The sequence below is a fragment of the Macaca fascicularis genome, chromosome 15 (genome assembly GCF_037993035.2).
Source record: "Macaca fascicularis isolate 582-1 chromosome 15, T2T-MFA8v1.1".
Lineage (NCBI taxonomy): Eukaryota > Metazoa > Chordata > Mammalia > Primates > Cercopithecidae > Macaca > Macaca fascicularis.
In genome coordinates, this window is record NC_088389.1 from 51,487,580 (window position 1) to 51,496,959 (window position 9,380).

At 43.4% G+C, this 9,380-nt stretch overlaps 1 long non-coding RNA gene across 1 annotated transcript; it reads left to right on the forward strand.

The window, feature by feature from the left end:
* Window positions 1–3,024: 3,024 nt before the first annotated feature.
* Window positions 3,025–9,172, forward strand: LOC135967551 (uncharacterized). Its single transcript, XR_010581726.1, has 3 exons — window positions 3,025–4,373; window positions 6,896–7,101; window positions 9,037–9,172. It is a non-coding gene; the product is annotated as an uncharacterized lncRNA (long non-coding RNA).
* Window positions 9,173–9,380: the final 208 nt, after the last annotated feature.

Here is a 9,380-nt window from a genome sequence, read left to right on the forward strand (position 1 = left end):
AAAAAAAATTTTTTTTTTTTGTAGAAATGGGTTTTTGCCATGTTGCCCAGGCTGGTCTCCAACTCCCAGGCTCAAGGGATCTGCCTGCCTCAGTCTCCCAGAACACTGGGATTACAGGCATGAGTCACCATGACAGGCCCATTGGACAGTTTTTCACAGAATTCATATCATGTTCTGACCTTAGCATTCAAGTTTCTTATTTGTATTACAGGCAATTGAGTTTCCGATCTCTACCTTAAAAGCTGTAAGATCCTGGGCAGGTTGTGTAGTCATTCTGAGACTTAGTTTTACTTATCCGTAAAATGAGGATAATCGTATTGTGCTCACATGGAGATTGGATGGGTGAGACATGGTCTGCATAGTCACACATGGGACAATTTTCTCACTGTCTGTAATTGCCTAGCACATAGTAGAGACGCAAGGCATAACTGCCGAATAGCCACTTCTTAGACACACTTCTAAAAGGCTATGTTACGAGACAGATGCCAGCAACTTCAATTTTCTCCCACAATGATGGGAATGCTATGTGATGTTGCCGCTCATACCAACACCAACTCTGAGCAGGGGAAGTAATACTCAGGAGGGCTTTGGGTTGGTTCCTCTAAGTCAGAAACCCAAGGAATAATAGCTAAAATATGTTTAGCTCTCAGTGTGTGCTATCTTATCTCAGAGCTTTATTTTATAGGATGCTGGCTATTGTTGGGACCCAGGTTAAAAATAGACTGTGCTATCATCTTAATATTGCTCAATTCATTCATCCTGTATTCATCAAAAAAATGTATGAAGCTCTGGCTGGGACTAGTGGCTCACACCTGTAATCCCAGCATTTTGGGAGGCCGAGGCAAACGCATCACTTGAAGTCAGGAGTTTGAGACCAGCCTGGCCAACATGGTGAAACCCTGTCTCTACTAAAAATACAAAAATTAGCTGGGCGTGGTGGCACATGCCTTTAATCTCAGCTACTTGGAAGGCTGAGGCAGAAGAATTGCTTGAACCTCGGAGGTGGAGGTTGAAGAGAGCTGAGATGGCACAACTGCATCCCAACCCAGGTGACAGAGACTCTATCTCAATTAAAAAAAAAAAATGTATGGAGCTCCTACAGGTGACAAACAGTGTTTTAGTAACTGAGACTATAGGTGCAAACAAGGCAGGCAAAGTCCTTACCCTCCTGGAGTTTCCATTCTGGAAGGAAACTGACATTAAAAGTAGTTATCAAAAATAAAGTCACAGACAAGGCCCACGATAAGAACAACATAGACAAAGCATATTACCTTGAAACCTCATAACAGCCATCCAGCAAAGCAGGTACAGGTTGTTTCATGTTACATGGGGATGAGCCTCTGAGAAGCCAGTAACCCCACCAGACTGCTAGGAGACAGGAGCAGAGGTGAAGTTCTGCTTTTCCATGTCCACCACACTGCTTCAGGGATCATGTGGGGGCCAGTGGTGCAAAATAAATTAATCCTCAATTTCCTCATGGTAAAACGGGGAGAGTTCCTCCCTGTTCGGGTCATGAGGATGAAAGAAGCTAATAGAAGAAAAGCACTCAGAATTGTACCTTACACTCAAGGTTCATTAGAAACACATGGTAGCTGCCGTCAGAAAGTCCATAGAAAACAAATAGCTACAAAATGGGGTAATAAAAGTACTAAGAAAAGGTGCTAGAAGCTTCCGGAAGAGAGAGTGACTAACACTCGTTAGCCAGAGGAGAGAAGGAATCTAGATGGGTTTTGAACACAGAATAGGAGTGTGCTGTGGGCGCCAGGGCATTATGAGGAGAGGAAACAGCATGTACCATGCATGAAAGAGCACGACTCCTGGCGGGGGGTGGACTGTAATTGCTTCTTATGGCTGGAATATGACTGCCCTGGAGGAGGGGCAAGAGGTGAGCTGGCTAAGCCCAGAGAATAATCCCTCTTTCTATGGCTGTCAGGAGCCCTGGGAGGTGATGGGAGAATTGGAGAGCCAGAGAAAACCTCGGAGGCCCAGGCCCAGACGCAGTGGGCCATTTGAACCTCCATCATCTGAGAGGTAAACCCCAATCGTGTGCCAAATTGCCTCTTCAGGCTCCAGCCTCTCCCCACTGTGGACTGTTTGCCTGTCTGGAATGAGATAATTTGTCAGACACCAGCTGCTGATCATTCTTTCCTCATGGGCACATTTATTATTATGTTACAGTGTGCATGAAGAATCTTTACCATCACTGGAGTGAAAATGATTAAAATGTGGGGTTTTGTTGTTGTTATTGTGGGGTTTTTGTTGTTGTTGTGTGTGTTTTTTTTTTTTTTTTTTTTTTTTTTTTTCAGAAATTCTCAAGTCTTGCCTCTGCCAGGGACAGCATCATCGGTCATGAACCGTGTTCGGATAGCAGGCTGTGGGGAGTCATTGTCATAATTAACAAAACAACAAGCAGAGAACCCCAGGGTGTTGGGCTGGGGAAGGAGGACTGTTTGGAGCCTTTGTGATCAGAGCAGAAGTTCCGCAGCCACGAAGCTGGGCGACACGTCTCTGAAAGAGTGCCGAGGATGGGCTAGCTGGCTTCTAGAGCCGCACCATGTCTAATTATGTACCAGGAGGCAAGAAAAGGTGTAGGTCTGTCTTTCCAGTTCAGAGGGAGAAAAAAAAAATCTGTGGTGTCTCGAGTCTAAGAAACGAACAGGCTGACCTTTTCAGAGCGTCTGAAAGAAAAAACCAGATGTATTTCTCAAGAGTCACTGTGACTGAAGGCTTGCATTGTGCACTCACATAAAGGGAGAGCTAACCAGAAAACAGCAGCTGATGATCTGAAGCCAGGCTGTGCTATTGTCCGGCACACAAATGTTCTACAAGGACCCAGACCACCATGCAGTTCTCTGTGCACAGACTATGGAGGTTGAGGGGGTGGGGGGGGGGGTGAGGGCTTTTTTTCCCCCCCTTCTTTTCTTTCTTCCCTTCCTGAAACCTTTTCCTTCCAATCCCTCTACAATCGCTCACATTCAACTGCTAGCAATTATTCCCATTGACCCTCTTTGCTCTCCAAATGGGGTGTGGGTCTCTGAAGGTTTTCTCTTTGTACCTGACAATCCCCTGTTACAGGCAGGCTCCAGGGAAGAGGTGAAGTCTCAGCTCCCTGGGGACAGTGACTGGGAATTGAGTGTCTGTGATTTATTTTCCATAGAGCAAAGTCAAAGCAAGGCAAGTGTGTGCTGGGAGGCAGACAGGAGGATCCTCCAGCCTCATCAAGGGCTGCTTCTCTATTGTCCTTGGGGAGGCTAAGGGCAAACTCTGGCATTGTTGGAGGGGGAAGGGAGAAGAAGCAGCAAGCTGAAAAAGAGTAGGCAGCCAAGTGAGATGGGGAAGCGAGATCCTTTTTCCATTCCAGCTCAGTGTTTTCAGGCTTTCTCCTACAGCGTCTACCTTCCTTAGCATTAGTGGACACATTTCGACTCTTCTGCAAACTGTAATGTTCTTGAAGGCAGATACTTGTCTTCCCCTCCTTCTTGTCTTTCCATTGCCTTCAGGGTTATATTTGCACCAAGCAGTTACTCAGTAAATGTTACTACATGGAATTAACCCTGTGCCCCTTCTGACTGGATCTGGCTCCTCCTATTCAGAGAGTGCCTCCTTCTAGGAGCAGCCTTCCTTGACTGATGTAAAGTGGCTTCTGCTCCAGGAACTCTTGATCACTTAATTTAGCTGATTTTTTTTTTTTTTTTTAGGTCATGTCTATAGTTACTAATACACCATATTTATTAGCTGGTAGGTAAAAAGTAGTTCATCTAGCAAGATGAAATCATAGCTCTCTGTTCTTTTAAGTGGTCTGACTACACTTTTATAAAAGCCCACAGGAGGCAGACTCAACAAAATTCCAGAAATATAATGTTACTACTTTTGTAATTGGGATCAGAAATCCTACTACTCAATGGTTGAACACAGGACCATTTGGGTTCAGACCTCAGGTGCTGTCCCTAAGGCTACAGGTTATAACTTGTTTTATATTTGCCATAGCACTTTGTATTAGAGATAATTCTGATCATATATATGTTTGCTTTTTGTCTCTTGCCTCCACTAGACTGTAAGTTCTATATAATAACACCAGCAAGAAAAACAACAACTAATATTTATGGAATGCTTAGTGTGTGTTGGGTACTATTTTAAAAGCTTTACATGGATTATCTTTTTCAATTTTTCATTATGTGAAAGTATTCCCTGTGTCAAGAAGAGTAGTTGGCACTACATTGAATTTAATAAATACTTGTTGAACCAATAGAAGGAATGAACGCTATACCCTTCCAAGATTGCAACTAATAAGTCAAACCAAATCCTAGAAAAAGAGATGTTATGAGAACACGAGCAAGTCAAACGAGCATCCTAACGCATTCTTGAAAATACAGGTAAGCCTTGCATTGTGCAATAAATTGCAAGGACCCTGGATTTGTCAGAATTTATTCTTAATTGAAATGCATCAGGGAGTTAACCATTTTGAGAGAATCCTTTTACAGTTTCTTTTGTTAAGCAAAGAATTATTTTATAATGCAAATAAATTATCCTCCTCCTCCAAAATAGTAATCACTGGCAAGAATGTCACAAATTAGCATTCTTCAGAGTGCTTTCCTATATATATATATAGCCAAGTGCTTACACATAGGATTTTTGTGTCACTAGAGAACTCAGTGTGTTGAACATCCAGTCACTGACAGATCTCTTAAATACTGTAAGTAAATATTCCCATTGAACACATAAGAAAACGAGGTTTAGGGAGAGGATGAAATTTGGCCAGAGAACATCCCTTTGATGACTCTATGTCTGAAGGGTCCTCTCATGACATGGGTTGATTGGAATTCAGAATTAGTCTGACTCCTTGGGTTGCTCCCCAGCCACGGATGCCTGTTTCATGCCTAGAATCGTAAGTTTATTTAAAAACATTTATTGAAAGACCTTTATATACCAGGAACTGCTCTGGAAGCTAAGAGGTATGTCAAAAAGCAAAGGGGAAAAACACTGCTTTCAAGGATTCATCTATTAACACAAGGTCCAAATGGTAGCCACTAGCTACATGTGGCTATCTAAATTTAAATTAAAGAAAAGTTTTAAAATTAAAAATGCATTTCATCAATTTCACTAGGTGATCTCAAGACTCAAATACTTGAGTGTTAAGTACTTTTGTTGCCACCATACGTCTACTAGCTGCTGTGTTGAGAAGTATACATATAGGGTGTTGCCTCTACCGTAAAACGTTCTATTATATTGCTCTAGATAGAAAATAAATAAATCTATAATGTGTCTGCTGGTGATAAGGGCTGTGAAGACAATTAAAGCAGGGTCAGAGGATGAACAGAGATGGACAGGGCTCATGTTTACAGGGTATTAAGGTAAGATGCTCTGAGCCAGGGACTGAATGAATACCAGGAGCAAGTTCCATGGCTATCTCGGTGAAAAACATTCCAAGTCGGGGCGTACTTAGTACAAAGACCAAGAAGTAGCCTGCTTCTCAGTTGGAGGAATAGCAGGCAGGCTTCTGCGGCTGCAGTGGGAATCACTGAATGCGGGAGCAATGACTGGAGATCAGAGCAGAAAGCAGGGCTGGGACAGAAAAACTGAGGCCTTGCAAGCTGCGTTAAGCTTTGGATCCCCAAAAGACCTGAGCAAAAGTGATTCTGAGTTTTGTCTTTCTTCTCTCCTCTTCTTTTCACAATCTCTCTCTCTCTCTCTGTTTCTCTCTCCTCTCTCTGCACACCCCTGTACCTTATCACTCATGCCTTTGTGATAAGATAGCACCTTTTTGTCTGTAATACTCTAGGAAGTCAAAACACAGAACAGCATTTTGCATCAGGTAGCATCAAGTTCTCTTCTTAGTCCAGGACTCTGAGTCTGTGACTGTAGGACTTGGCAGGTCTGTTGCTTGTTGAGTGAGCATGACAACTGGGAGATCTGGGCTCTGTTGAGGTTTGAACCTTATGGCTGGAGAGACAACATGGGTAATGAAGGTTTCTTAAAACTAACGCTGGAGTTTATTATTCACGGGATAAAGGTGATATAGTATTTTTCTTTCTTTTTTTTTTTTTTTTTTTTTTGAGACAGAGTCTTGCTCTGCCACCAGGCTGGAGTGTAATGGTGCGATCTCGGCTCACTGCAACCTCCAACTCCCTGGTTCAGGCGATTCTCCTGCCTCAGCCTCCCGAGTAGCTGGAATTACAGTCATGCGTCACCATGCCCAGCTAATTTTGTATTTTTAGTAGAGATGGGTTTTCCAGGTTGGCCAGGCTGGTCTTGAACTCCTGACCTCAGGTGATCCTCCTGCCTCTGCCTCCCAAAGTGCTGGGATTACAGGCATGAGCCACCATGCCCGGCCAATATGTTTCATATTAATTCATTTAACACATTTACTGAGCACTTAATATGTACCCAGTACATATTAAGTTTGTCCAGTAATGAGGGGAAATTCCAGGACACTGGACTTTCTATGCTAAAACCAGAAAAGTGCCGGACAAATTCAGATGAGTTGGTTAGCCTATTTGTGGTGGACATCGCGACTGCAAAGATAAGAAATAGTGTCTGCCTTCCAGACAGCATAGCCTGTTACAGAAGACAGACCATACACAATTCTCAGTGCTTTGATCGAGGGGAACACAGTTATTCTGGCATGTTGCATACCTGCAAGGCCCCAGTACAGTGAGGATAATGAGGGAAGACATCCTGGAGGAGGGGAATATCTGCTTTACTTGTTGAGGATGATTAAAGATGCCCACCTTGTGACCCCAACTCTTAATACCCTCCCTGGGTCTTCTGTGAAGGTTCGTAACAAGTAGGTCAATGTGCACCCATAGTCTCTTCTTGTTGGAGAACCAGATCACCACTGACCTCAGAGATTCTACTGCCCCCAAATGCTTCATATCTGATTGCTTTGTTTGATTAGGAAGCACTAGAAAGGAAAGGAATGACTACACATTTGTCCATGGGAGTATCAATATTTGGGCAAAAGGAGGTTGTTGATCACATCTGTCATTCTCTCCTGGCATAACAAGAACTAGAAGGCATCTACAAGAATGTATATTCATCTAAAGTCGTGGGACAGAGGAGTCAGGCGGAAAGGCTTTTCAAAGGCATGCTGCATCTTGCTCAGTGAGTGCGCATTTCTCAATTCTTTCTCAGAAGCAGACATTAAAACCTGCAGCACAGTCATTTAGAATTTCAAAGGTTTCTTCTTCAGGGGGTGGGACACAAAAGACACCACCGTTATTCACATAATGCTGGGATGGTGGGGAACAGCAGCACACCATTAATGAAGACGGTGCAGCAAACCTTTATGGAGAAAGGCAAGAGCTATTCTGCCAGGATAAAGAAGATGCCTCATTACAGTTGCTTTTAAAAAAGATTATTATCATTATGCCTTTTAAAATTCACTCCTGCATTCCACCTAGGTTGGGAGAGCTTAAGAGGGGAAAGACAATTTTTAAAAGTAGTTCATAGATCACTAAAGAATCACAAAACACTCAACATTCAGTACACACATCTCTCTCTCTCTCTCTCTCTCTCTCTCTCTCTCTCTCTCTCAGTGGAGGGTGTCAATCAGAATTTGGAATAAAAGCAACATCCAAATCAAGAGATTTTTTTTTTTCTTTCTTAAGGCAGACCTCTTATGGTATTGCTCTGTGTGGTTTAAATGGTGCCAAAATCCTACCCAATGGCTTGAAGGACCAAATAAGATGAAGCTTCTCACACATAATGCTGCTGGTCCTTCAACATTATCTTGCATAGCTTCGCCCTTCTTCTCCCTCTCCTTTGTTTTGGAATTACAGAAGGCAAATGCCACAGATTTCAGTTGGAAAACCAGGAGCCCAAGCTGCAGGAACAGCCAGCAGACAACATTGTCTCTGAACTGCTATTGTTTCTATTTTAGCAGCACATTGAGTGATTAGCTTGGGTAACAGTAACATCGCATTACCTTGCAAAGGCTGGAAATGTCTTTCAATAAGGAGGCAACACCGAGTCCATGTGATACAATCCCGTAGACAGAGCCAAGTGGAATACATCAAAGAGAGCCTTGATGCAGATGTTTCATGCAGAAGAAAATTAGGTCAGAGACCACTTCAATTTCAGCTTCTGCCAGCCTCGTTTGAGAGCTTCCAGTGAATTCGTAATGAATAGCTTCTAGGGCACTTTTCTCTCATTCAGTCACAGGCTGCCACAGCCAGATGAGCGTTCCATGTGGAATCTTCTCTCATTATTTAAAACTGCTACTTTGTGTTCTAAAATTCCAGAACCCTTCCAATGCACCACAACTATGGGCCTGAAACAAAAAGACTCCAAAAATACAGAGAGCCATTAATCTGTATCAGATTCTTGCGTGCTCTCTCTCTCCCCATCCATCATATACATGCATGTTTTTTAATACATCCCCAAGCCCTTTTTTTCATCTGCCTATGCAGGTACATAAACCGTTGCTGAGGAATATCGGAGATGTCGGGCTTTTTTAATCTTACTCAACTCTGAAGAAGCTGAGTGGCCTATAGATGACCAAAATGCTTTGTTGGCTTCTTGCCGGGAGTGTGCATGCGTGAGTGAGTGTGGCGTGCATGTATAAAAAAAAAGCTTTTCTCTGAAAAGAGCAGAGAAGGGCAGTGTGACCTCGATGAAAGTGAATGATGCATCTTTTCCCTGCCCACCCCCCGCCCCATCTCACATGTTATTTATTATATTGGAGGGTTAGAATCTGGGGCACCCTGGTATCTTCCTGTATCCTGTGCTCTTGCTACCTACCCTTTTGGGGGTTCACACTGACAAATCCTTGCTGACTGGAGTCAGGGTGTGTGGAGTGGATCACTTCAATTCATGCCAGGAGAAGAATCATTAGATTCTAAATGCATTCGGAAGAGAGGGGGCAGAGAGACAGACTCGGAGGATCACAGAGGCTCCTCAAAGCTGGTGACGCTCCGATTTCCCATGGGAAAGGAAATGAAGTGGCAGCCCTAGCTTCAGCTCCCCGTGACACAATTGCTTTGTCTTTGCTACCTCCAAAGCACCAGGGCATTCATTAATTGGTTTTCTCAATTCTAGGTTTTGCAAAGCTGTGGCAGAAAGCCTCAGAAAAGCACTGGAAGGCTGGCTTCTGCTTCAATCCATCATGAGAAGCCATCAAGAAGATGTTGCCTTTCTTGCACTGCCATTAAAAATGCAATATCTGGCTTTAAAATATACTGGTCTTTCTGCCTTTCTTTCCCAACCTGGTCTCCTCCCTGTCAGCACTCTCCTGCAATCTTTTTTTTTTTTTTCTCTGTCTCTCTCTCTCTCTCTCTCTCACACACACACACACACACACACACACACACAAACTCTCACACTCACATGCTCAATTAAAATTTCTGAGGAAGGCAGAAGTGCAAGGGAAGAAGTAGCAGTGG